The following is a 13,284-nucleotide window of genomic DNA, read 5'->3' on the forward strand; positions in this document are numbered from 1 at the left end:
TGTTAAGGAGTGCAAGATTAAGATTTGCAAGTGATGATAGTAGAGCTGTGCCCCTCGCGTTTGTGATCATACTCCCCCATTCAACCGCCCATGCATTAAAGTCATCAGCAATGACTAGCGGTCATTCCTTTTGCGTGCGATGTGAACCTAAAGAACATATCCTGAATTCAAAAAGGGATAGGCTAGAGCGGCGTAGCAACTGTAAAAATGTATGCCCTTTATCTTTGCGTACACGAAGCCTTTTTCTTTAATGGTGTGAGTATTTTCAAAAGGTATATTGTTAAAGGTCCATATCGCAGATTTGGAGTCTTTGTCTTCGACCCAGTTATTGTCATTTTTTGGGGTTTTTGGCTTATATGATTCACTAAGTAATAGTACTTCTGTGTTATGGTCCAAAACGGTTTTCGTCGATAGCGCTTGGGCTGCCGAACAATGGTTTAGATTTAACTGAAGACACCTCATCATTGCGGTCTTGCAGCAGCCTTTTTATAAGCTGGGCAGCTGAAGCTACCAGTCGGGTGCTTATTCGTGCCTTGAGGGCATAAGAGACATAATGGCTCCTTACTGCATCCTTTTGCGGCATGCCCCTTTTCTCCACATCTATAGCAAGAGTCGGTGAGATCTCTGCTGCTATTACAGCTGCGCGATATATGGCCAAACTCAAAGCATTTGAAGCATCGGACAGGTTTGATAATTTCCCGGACCATACAATTAGCCCAGCCTATTTTTATTTTGTTTGCGTCTAGGAGTTTTTTTGATATTGTCAAGGGGACTCTAATAATGGCAATTTGCGTTTCATCTTTGAGGCGTCGCATGGATTTGATAGCACTTCGCTCTACATTCTCTTCCTCAGAAAATTTGTCGTTTATAGACACACATACTTCCACGGCTGTCGTTGCTTCATCTAAATCTCTAATTTCCAGCGTAACTGCTTGTGCTAGAATTTTAACTTCTGCCATATCTTTTAGGACCTCTATAGCGCGTTCCTTAAGGATTTTAGAAGGCTCCTTCGTTTTCGCTTTGAGTTTTAGCAGAAGTTCACCTCTCGCCGTTCTCCTTGCTTTGCTCAAGCTGTCACCGAGGTCTTGAAGTCTGGGGTCTGATTTCATTTTCTTTAGCATATCTGCGTAAGACATCTCACTGGTCTTCGAAATCACTGGGGCTTCTGTGCGCTTCAGCATCCGTTTTGGGATCTTTGGTTCTACTTTTTTCAATTCTCGTTTATTACGTTTGTTTTTCACCAGTTGCCATTCAGGTGCTTGATCTTCCGGAGGAAGGGCTACACTGTCAGGTATTTGCGTTTGTTGCGTTTTACCACAGTCATTTCGTCTCTTACTCTTTGACGTTTCTTTTTTGTTTTCAAGCTTCCTCTTCGCTTGCATCGCAATCACAAACCACGGCGAAGTTTGGGACGTATTTTCCCTCCTTTCACAGGGGTTCGGTTTAGTTGCACGTTCAGAGGCAGCTAGCTCATATAATGAGGTTATCCGTCCCATCGTGTCTCTCATGGCCTGGTGGATAGACCGTCTCTTTCCATCCTCAAGCATGGTAACCAGATTGCCAATCTGTTCGCCGAGTTGATAAAAGGCTGACATATTTCCTCCAGTAATTGTTTTCCTCGCCATAGGAGTTACTTCTTGCTGCTTGTCTTGTTCAACAGCTGCTGCGTCTGTCAGCACCAATGTATACATTTTGAGAACCGTTTCCAGTAGATTTTCACCAGAGTCTTACTGGGCTTAGAATCTGGTATCCGTTTTGTAAGAATTATTCCAATTTCTGTTTATTGTTGGTCAGTTCAGCCGCTCCTCACCTGGAGACAGACGCTGCCCAGTGAGCCGCTCAATCTGAGGCCGACGCTCCCGGGATTTTTCTTTGTTTGACATGTAGTTTTGGGCGGTGTCGGTTCGCCCCATCACAGAGACTTCATCGGGTAGATATAATGTTTTAAGCTATACCCTCCGTGCCTGCTGCTTTGGTCGGGGTCTGCTTATTGGTTATTCGCAGCTAACCTTCATATCTGGAGGCCGTTCAACTATCCGCCACCTGCTGACCCCCACAGTAGCCCAAGCTAGCCCTGTGTACATAAACATACATATTTACGCTGGTTTGTTGGAGAAGCTGTTACAGCGGCAAGGGAAGCAGTGGCAATTGGCGATAGTTCGTTTGTGTTTTGAACACAGCTCGGATTCTCTACCAACAACACAATGTTGTGACGCTTTGTCGTCGCGTCAGTTGTATCTTCGACAAAACGTGATATTCAGCCATTGGTTGCCCGTGACAACGGAGATTTCGCATGAAGTGCTGAACACATAGAGCGCGACAGACTGCAAACTACATCTGTCAAATATTAAAATACACACGTTCTTACGGACACTGTTATTTTGACAGATGCACGACTACACGACTGCAGGCCGACAGTTGTCTCTCTCGCTAACTTCAATTTAATCCTATATTTGCCAACGACAGTAGAGTTGACAGTAGAATGGAAGATAGACAGATGAGGTAAAGTGGTGATGCCACTAATATGTAAAATGTAAAATTATTCACAGCTCCAACAAACTTGAAGTTATTTTACAAATAAAAGTATAAAATAGCTCTATTATATCATTTGTAATAACAATTGATAATTTAAAGCAAAAATATTTACCTATTTACTTGTTTTTTGCATAAAAAATTTCACTTTGAACAAAATATTAAAATTTCATTGAAGTGAAAGGAATTAGTATGGCCACAACGAAATTTTGTACATACAAAATGGGCAACTGCGTTGTTTTGTGTACATGCCGGTCATTGTGCTGTTCCTGCTTCTCACAAATATACATGTAGTAAGATGCACAACGACGTTTTCAGTTCACTGTCGTGCTGCTGCTGCCTGTCGCGCTCTATGTGTTCAGCACTTGAAACAATAAGTGTACACATTTACATACAAAGTTGTGTGCAGACAAATGTACAAATATTAACGTATGGTCTGTCATATTTGCTTACATGCACACATAATTACATAAGTACATATGTACGGGAATATGCGCGACCGCTTGGTCTTTTAATTTATCATCAAACTTATAATGCCCAGCAAATAAATATGTAAATATATAACTTATTAAACTTACATTAATTAAATACTTAATTAATAATGCATGCATGACTTGATTATATATTATATTTCCAAACATGTTAAGGAATTCGTCATGAAATAGTGCAATTTGTAAGTGCATGCTTGTGTACTTTGATATAAAATATAAAGAAAATATACATACATATGTACAAGTTAGCACAGGTAACCAAACATCCGGCAAAAATATCACTTGCACCGAATTCGCTGACGGCGCGTCTACAACTTTACACGTTAATAAGAACTCAATACCGCATTAAGTATGCATCCGGCCATTATGCTGATCGAACACTTTTAGCCTTGCGCGTGACAACAACAAAATAAACGCAAGACAGCAAAGATTTGGGTAAACAGTTGCTAGTGTAAGCAACTAAGAAGTTACGCGGCCAATAACGTGCAGCAACTAAAGTTAGGGCAAAGTAGTGTAGGTATTTAGAAGCTAACGTCGCTCTTATGTAGTCAGTTATTTCAACTCTTTCGCTGAGACCGGCTGCCCTTGGGATTACCAAGGGAAATAAAACTTTCAAAAAACCAATTCAAAAGGAATAGTATTACTTACATACTAAATGTACATATATAAATTTTATGCAGAGTCGTTTGCGCATTGTAAATATGCGAATCTGTAAGCGTACATTCCTTAACACCGGAAATAGCATAACTTTTGTCATTTAACACTGAAAATGCACAATTCTGCTATTTTCGTGTCCCCTGATGATAAATGTGGTGAAACACGCTCATCCAAAACAGTAAATATCCCAAAAGTGAAATATCCCTAATCGTGAACCTTCTCTATTATTTTACGTTCTCTGCTACATATATGTAGACTGCGTATCGCCCATATATTCCATAATAATAATAATATAGGTATAGCGTGGTGATCGTATCCACGGCCGGTATCGCCACGGCGACAATCATATCTATGTATGTATATGGGTATATGCCAATAATATCGTTCCTCAAAGAAGAATCTCAGTTGGAAATAAACAACAATCCGAGAGAATGTACTACAAGATATGGAACAACAATAGATGCTGTATTTATTAGATATCTTGATAATGTGATGTCTAATACTTTTGTAACATATAGTACTTCAGTTATCATCGACCAATTGTCACAGTAATACCGTCAGAGGCAACTTCGAATGTAACTATTACGAAAGTCACTGATGAAAATAATTGAGTTGAGTTGATTTTAAACAAATATTTGGATCAAATTTTGCATTTTGAAAAAATTCATAATATTGCATTCTATCATTGTGTGCCATATTTAGTTCCTGTCATAATCTGTACTTTTTAACCTATTACTTGTATAAAATTATTTCGATGTTTCACATCTGCCAGCTGTCAACTGACAGTTCACTTTTTTTAAGCTATTGCATAGCTTCTATCGCGGGCATTGAGCGCGGAGACCGAATCCAGAAATTCCGTAACGAAAAAAACCTCACGCTCCACGACACATGCATATGTACATATATTATTTCTTTGGCAAATTTGTCTGTATGTTTACGAAAGCAAATGCGAGCCATCTACATACATATGTACATTCATAATAACAAGTGTCGCACGCTTTTTCGCATCTCCGTTGTCACGGTCAATCAATATTTTGTTGGTGACATATTCACATGTGTACGCATATGTATGTATGCATGCTTGTGCATTATTTGTTCGGAAGTGTATACAAATATATGTATGTACATATAAGTATATAATATATGAATGTATGAACATGCAGATTCATGCGCGCACATGTAATATGTATGTTAACATGGCATATGTTAACATTGCCGAAACAATAAAATAATTCATCAGCAATACTTACAAATGCAGGTAGAGCGGATATGGGACTCAAGTTACACAATGTTTCCCACAGCACTGCCCAGATGCACTGTCAGCACACGCGCCACCTAAATTTGCGAATTCGTGGAATTAATTATGTTTTGCCCGGTGCATTTAGCTAAGCTTTTAGATTAAGAACATTGTAAAGTTCAGTTTTAAAATAAAGTTAGAACGAGAAGGTCGTGCAGACCAAAAAACGATTTTTTTCCTTAAATAAGCAGGAAAATCGTTAAGTGGCGCCCAACGTGGGGCCTAGTAGTAAATCGTGAGTGAAGTGCAGGAAAAAAGGACACGGTAAAGTCCTTACCGTGAACCAAGAACGACTTAAAAATAAAAGTCTACAAGGAAACCGGCTCACCACGGACTTCAGGTCCATAACGTCGCAACAAACGCCAGGACGAAGGAACATCAGCACTAGGTCCCAGAACCCGGTGACCAAGGGCCCCTCAGTAGGAAACAAACAGGAGATGCTAGACATCAGCCGCCGCACCATTATTTTAAGAATTCTAATGTAAGTCATCTATTATAATTAATATAAGTGAATTAAAAAAAAAACAAAAATAGTGAATATCGAAAATGAATTAAAAAAGTGGAACTAAATAGAAATTAACAAGCTTTTGTTGAAAGTGGAAGAAAAAATATTTTTAGCGAAACTATCTAAAAAATTATTTGAATTGGAATTGTAAAACGAAGGTAACAAGTGAAATTTAAAGGAAGAAAATTAATTTAAAACCAAAAAAAAAAAATTTTTTTTTTAAATTGGAAAAGAACGTTTAAATGCGTATAAAATATTCCAGGGTCAGTTTTTAAAAAAAAGAGAACTTAAACTTAAATATATACAACTAATTAGTTTTAGACATCCTAGTTTTAATATACATAAATACGTATATAATTAAACAAAGGCTTGTACAGCCAATAACTTACTAAAACCAAACCATATAATATAGCTTAAGTCTGCGATTCCCAACACCAGGGACCCTCCAGAATAGAAAAGCCCTCCTTCCCAGAAGGAGTAATAAAAGCAATAATAATCCTATTCATAAATAAGGGCTCGTACAGCCGATAACTTAATTCGCATCAAATATAATATTTGCTTAATCCTGCGAATCCTACGGGACCCTCCAGGATAGAAAAGCCCTCCTTCCTAGAAGGAGTAACTAAAATAAATAAAAATTAAACAAATTAGATTCGCAAGATCAGTCAAAATTCAAGTCAAACTTTTAAACATATTTAAGAAATATGGCTAATCCTTCAAACCTCGTCCGACCACCCGTGCTCAGCACACTCCCTCCTCAACCAGCTCCTACCACCTCGAACATATTTAACATGGACCAACTGATGAGTATAATAACAGGGGTTATAATTAACATTTTTAAACAAGAAGGGCGAAACTTAGTTCAAGCCGCCCTCAATCCAAATGCGAATTTCTCAGATGTTTCCGATATTTCAATTGACTCCAACTTCGCAAATAACGTTAGCGAATTAGACAAGATACCGGACGTAGTGAGAGGTCTCCGGGAATTCTCGGGAAACCCAGGGGAGTTCAACTCCTGGAAGAAGAGCGTAGATAGGATCCTCCAGATCTACGAACCACAAAGAGGAACCCCCAAATATTATGGGATCCTCAATGTCATTCGCAATAAGGTTGTAGGCAATGCCGACATTGCTTTGGAGTCATACAATACTCCGCTCGACTGGAAGGCCATCACCAGATGTCTGACGCTTCACTACGCAGATAAGCGCGATTTGGGTACACTGGAGTACCAAATGACTTCACTTGTGCAGGGTAACCTCACAATCCAGGAATTCTACCAGCGAAGGTACTCTCACCTTTCTCTGATCCTTAACAAATTAGGATGCATGGAAGCCGGCGCCGAAGCCGTACATTTGTTAACGCGCACATATAGGGATAAAGCCCTCGATACCTTCATTCGTGGGTTAAGAGGAGACTTACCCAGACTACTTGGCATGAAGGAGTCAGCGGATCTTCCTCAGGCTCTCCATTTATGTTTAAAACTAGAGAATCAGAACTACCGTTCACTCTACGCCTTAAACAGCAATATCCAAGCTAGAAAAGGCCAGGACATTCGTCCACCCCTTCCCCCCAGAAGGGTTAACAGCGAATTCTACCCAGAATTGGCATACATACCCCAGCAAAGGTTGAATCCAACCATGCCCTATAGAACGCAACAACCGAAGTATCAATACCAGCAACAGCTAACCCCATATACGCAACAACCGAATAATCCACCACCGCGACCTTTACAAAAACCCTTACCGCGACCAGAACCGATGGATGTCGATCCATCGCAGCGTACCAGAAATATCAATTACATGAATAGACCACGTCCCGTTGACCCGACCAACAAAAGACCTCCGACTGGTAACCCGCCAGTACCAAACAAAATACAGCGGAATTACCACATAAATTCAGACCCCGTGCAAAGCCCAAATCAAGAGGAATATCCTCAGACGCCAACTGACCAACACACAGATAATGACGTTGACTATTATGATGAGGAAAGACAGGACGACAACTATATTGACACTACAGATTTACATTTTTTAGAATGAATCACTCTTCGCTGCCTTACTTCCAATGCAGGTTGAAGAGTGGAAATATAGTGAAATTTCTAATAGATACTGGATCAACGAAAAATTACATACAACCTTCTATCGTGCCCAATCCTATTAAAAATTAAACAAATTTCTTCGCCAAATCAATAGCAGGAGACATTGAAATAAAGGAACACACTTTTATAAATCTTTTTAACGCAGACACCAATTTGAAATTTTACCTTCTTCCATCATTGCGCTCGTTTCATGGTATCCTTGGAAATGACAGTCTTAAAGATCTCGAAGCTGTTATTCATGTCAAAGAAAATTTCATGGTAATAAAAGGTAATACTACAGTAAAGATCAATCAGCTTGTATAGAAGTCAGTAAACGCAATTAATATCGAGAAGGATCACATGACACAAAATCAACAGACCAAAATCAATAACTTAGTGGAAAAATTTTCACAACTCTTTGCAGAACCTAACGATAGACTCACTTATACTACAAAAGTCATAGGCGAAATTAGAACAAATAAGGACACCCCAGTATATACAAGATATTATCCCTATCCAATGGCGTTAAAAAGCGAAGTAGAATCTTAAATTAAGAAAATGTTAGATGATGGTATTATTCGGCCATCAAGGTCACCGTATAACTCACCCGTTTGGGTTGTAGCAAAAACCCGACTCCCAAGGCAATAAACAGTATAGAATCGTAATCGATTACCGCAAGCTTAACGCAATTACTGTAGCAGATCGCTACCCAATACCCCAAATTAACGAAGTACTGTCTCAACTTGGACACAATAAATACTTTTCCGTGTTAGATTTAAAAAGCGGATTTCACCAAATCCCACTCAAGGAATCCGATACTGAGAAGACCGCCTTCTCAATAAATAATGGTAAATACGAATTTACGAGATTACCATTCGGACTCAAAATGCCCTTCAATATTCCAACGCGCTCTAGATGACATCCTTCGTCATCATATTGGCAAGAAATGCTACGTATATATTGACGACATAGTCGTATTCAGCAACTCCGAACAGGAGCACGCCCTCCATCTGCAACAAATTTTTAAAACGCTTGAAGAAGCCAACATGAAGATACAGTTGGACAAATGCCATTTTTTTAAGGACTCAGTCGAATTCTTAGGTTTTATTATCTCATCAAAGGGAATAACAAAAAACCCTGCAAAGGTGGAAGCGATAGCTAAGATACCTTACCCCGAAACCATCAAGCAACTCCTCATTTTTAGGTCTTTCCGGCTATTACCGCCGCTTTGTAAAGGATTACGCCAAGTTGGCCAAACCTTTAACGATACTCTTAAGAGGGGAAGAGGGACGTATATCTAAAAACAAATCCGCTAAAATAAATATTGAATTGGATGATGAAGCAAAAGATGCCTTCAACAAAATTAAAAAATCCCTTATGTCCGATGATGTTGTACTCTCATACCCTGACTTCAGTAAGGAATTCCATTTGACTACCGATGCTTCAAATTATGCCATCGGTGCAGTCCTTTCACAGGATAAAAAGCCTGTTGCCTTCATTTCCAGAACTCTCAATAAAACAGAAGAATCATACGCTACAAATGAAAAGGAATTTTTGGCCATAATATGGGCCTGAAACAATTTTAGAAACTACCTTTATGGCTCAGCCAAAGTGAAGATATCTACAGATCATCAGCCTTTAACACAGGCACTTAGTAACAAAAACAATAATGCGAAGATGAAACGCTGGAAATCCATTCTAGAGGAATATAATCATGAACTCCACTACAAACCAGGTACAACTAATGTTGTCGCCGACGCTCTATCAAGAATGCCACCACCCAAACCAATAAACTCCTTATCCATAACCCAACACAGCGACGAGAGTTCTTCTGACAATTTAATTTCTCATGTAGAAACTCCTACAAACGTTTTTAAAAACCAACTATTTTTAAACATAGGTACGACTTCAAGCTATCAGTTTAAAATAGTATTCCCTACGTACCACAGACACATTTTAGAAGAACCAGGATACGATTCAGAAATACTAATAAACCGCCTCAAAAGATACCTTAATCCCTCTGTAGTTAACTGTATAAAAACAGATGAATGCATCATGGGGAAAATTCAAGAAATATACCCAATACACTTTAGCAATTACAAAATCCGATTCACACAGCTCCAAGTTCAGGACGTGACAAACGAACAAGAACAGGAAGAAATCATAATCAAAACCCATAAAAGAGCACATAGAAACGGTCAAGAAAATAAAATTCAAATCCTCGAAAATTTCTACTTCCGATCAATGACGAAAAAAATAAATAGCATAATTCAACAGTGTTCAGTGTGTAAAGAAAATAAGTACGATCGTCATCCTAGCAAACCAGAATTAGGTGAAACGCCTATACCCCATTATCCAGGACAAATTTTACATATCGATATCTACATAACAAGCAAAAATATAGTCCTAACAGCGATAGACAAATTTTTGAAATATGCGCAAACCAAAATACTGAAATCGAGAGCAATAGAGCATGTTAAAGAACCTCTTCGTGAACTACTCTTTCAATTTGGCGTACCTGAATCGGTCGTATTTGACAATGAAACATCCCTCAACTCAGCAACTATAAAATTTTTATTAGAAGACACACTTAACATAAAATTTTTAAAACACCGCCATATGCAAGTTCCGTTAATGGTCAAGTAGAGCGTTTTCACTCGACACTCACGGAAATAATGCGTTGTTTAAAAGCAGAACGAAATTTCAAATCATTCGCCGAACTCCTTGACAATTCCGTATACGAATACAATTATACAGTTCACTCAACCACGAAAAAGAAACCAATAGAGGTATTTTTCGGTAGAAGAGTCTCCACGGATCCAAATCAATTCGAAAAAGCAAGGGAAGAAAATATCTCGGAATTAAAAAACAAGCAAGTAAAAGACCTTTCTTATCATAACAAAAAACGACATCCCATAAAAATTTACCACCCAGGAGAAATTATTTATGTGAAAATAAACAAAAGATTAGGTACGAAAATCTCTCCAAAATTTAGAAAAGAAAAAGTAAAGGAAGACAGAAATTCAACAATTTTAACAGAATCAGGAAAAATAATCCACAAAAGTAATATTAAAAATCAAAATTAACCTCTCTCTTTCAGATGTCTTTTAATTTACGATGCCACTGCGACAACGGACATCTACGACTACTCGAACGCACAATTAGTTACAATAAATGACGGACTAGCAAAAATTCAGAACGGAGCCTTTAGACTAATACATGTAATAGACCTTAACAAAGACGACCAATTTCTGACGGACATTGGTAAATTCGTTTACTCGGACATACCTAAAGACACTATCCTATATCCTACCCTAGAGCACGAACTAATCCAATCCCTCCAAATCTTAGAAACTATTAAGCCGGTTGAAAAAAGATCTAGAGATCAATAAATATTTTGGGAACGGCTTGGAAATTAATCGGATTAATTAATCATGAAGATCTGGAAATAATATCCAGTAACCTAAATGAAATTAATAATAATAATAATAAACAAGTAATTATAAATGATATCTTTAACGAAAAATTAAATAACGTAACTAAAATAGTAAATAAACTTTTTAATAATATAAGAAAAGATTCGGATGTAGAAAATGATACAATTATTAATTTACAAAACAGAATAAGACTAATAAAAGAAGAATTGATTAACGTAAAATACGCCATACAATGGGCGAAAAAAGATATATTGAATACATTATTGCTAAATAAAAAAGAAATTGAAATTGCTTTAGAAAAAGTAGAGAATGATGAAATTCCATTTAAAAATGCGGAAGAGGCATTAGAATTATCGAATACTAATATTGTTAGCAAAAATATGAAAATTTTTTATCTGGTAAAAATACCACTAACTCTTAAGGAAAATTTCCAAGAAATTATATTAAGACCTGTTCTTAAATGTGATAAATCTATTATTAATATTGAATATAATAAAATTTAAAAAAAAAAAAAAAAGAAATATATGGAATAAAAGAAAACTGCGATAGCTTTAAGAAAATTGAAATTTGTAAACAAAATCAAGTAATTAACATAAGTAATAACACCTGTATACCTAGAATAATCAATAGTCATAATTCAACTTGCACCAAAAGTAACGGGCACCACATTCCACAAATTGAAGAAATAAAAACCGGAATTTTACTACTTAATGGCTTTCAAGGACATATAGATGCTGACAGAACGATCAAAAACTTGTCAGGAACGCAGCTCATCAATTTCCATAATTCAACGCTGAAAATCAATGGTCAAACTTATATTAACCTCGATTTAATTCCACTTCCCGCTAACCCAGCAGTCCTGCAACCCGCACCAATTGAGAAATATAGAACTGAATTACTTTCACTAGAAGCTTTGAAAGAACTCCACATAAGTAACATTCGAAGAATAAATCTCCTGAAGGCAGCAACAAAATAAAATAATCATCTCATCCAATAGCGATGCTAATCAGATCCCGGCAACAAACCTCAGGATGAATCAAATCAAAGATTCCCCAAATGATCAGCCAACATACATAAATTTCAACAACTTATCTTATTTTTGACAACGCTCGAGGACGAACGTTTTTAAGAGGGGAAGTGTTAACATGGCATATGTTAGCATTGCCGAAACAATAAAATAATTCATCAGCAATACTTACAAATGCAGGTAGAGCGGATATGGGACTCAAGTTACACAATGTTTCCCACAAAACTGCCCAGATGCACTGTCAGCACACGCGCCACCTAAATTTGCGAATTCGTGGAATTAATTATGTTTTACCCGGTGCATTTAGCTAAGCTTTTAGATTAAGAACATTGTAAAGTTCAGTTTTAAAATAAAGTTAGAACGAGAAGGTCGTGCAGACCAAAAAACGATTTTTTTTCCTTAAATAAGCAGGAAAATCGTTAAGTGGTATAAGTGATAAAATCATGATTTGATTTCTGAACGCCCACATGCGTATACATATGAGCAAATAATAAGATTAATATGATAGCCGAAATATGTATGTATGTATTTATTATTGTTGTGATAAATTCAATTTCTATTAATACTATTAGTATAGTATATTATGTAAAAATCAAATAAAATTATTAAATATTCAAGTCCAAATTGACTGTAAATAGTACTATGCATGAATTCATACAAAATTTCAATTTTTTTTTACGGGACCAGCAGGTACGGGAAAAGTACGGGAAAATCATTCGTTATCAAACTGATTATGGAAATTTACAATAGGTTCACTGATAATGATGGTTACTGCAATGCCTATATTACATGTGCTTCAACCGGCAAAGCTATTGACGGTACAGCTGTTCATACAGCGCTCAAAATTCCTCTTTCAAAACTTTTGACTCTGTCATCAAAAACGTTGCAATTGTATAGATCTCTCTTCAGATATGTCAGAGTACTGATCATTGATGAAATTAGCATGGTTAGTGGAGAACTTCTACATAAAATTGATAATCGTCTAAAACAAATAACAGGCAAAAACACAGATTTCGGAAGTATAGATGTTATTTTTATCGGAGATTTACGGCAATTGCCACCAGTAAGATCGACACCAATTTACAAGACAGTCAGAACGAGCATGATTGGACCGCATTTATGGAGAAAATTAAAATTTTATCAACTCACCACAAAAATAGGTAATGGAGATGTACTAGATGAGCATGAGTTTCAACTTATTGAATCGAGATTTTTCAAAAGAGAGGATGTTGCTACATTATATCCTCATGGAGTTCGTTTA

The sequence above is a fragment of the Bactrocera tryoni genome, unplaced genomic scaffold (genome assembly GCF_016617805.1).
Source record: "Bactrocera tryoni isolate S06 unplaced genomic scaffold, CSIRO_BtryS06_freeze2 scaffold_208, whole genome shotgun sequence".
In the NCBI taxonomy this organism is placed as follows: Eukaryota; Metazoa; Arthropoda; class Insecta; order Diptera; family Tephritidae; genus Bactrocera; species Bactrocera tryoni.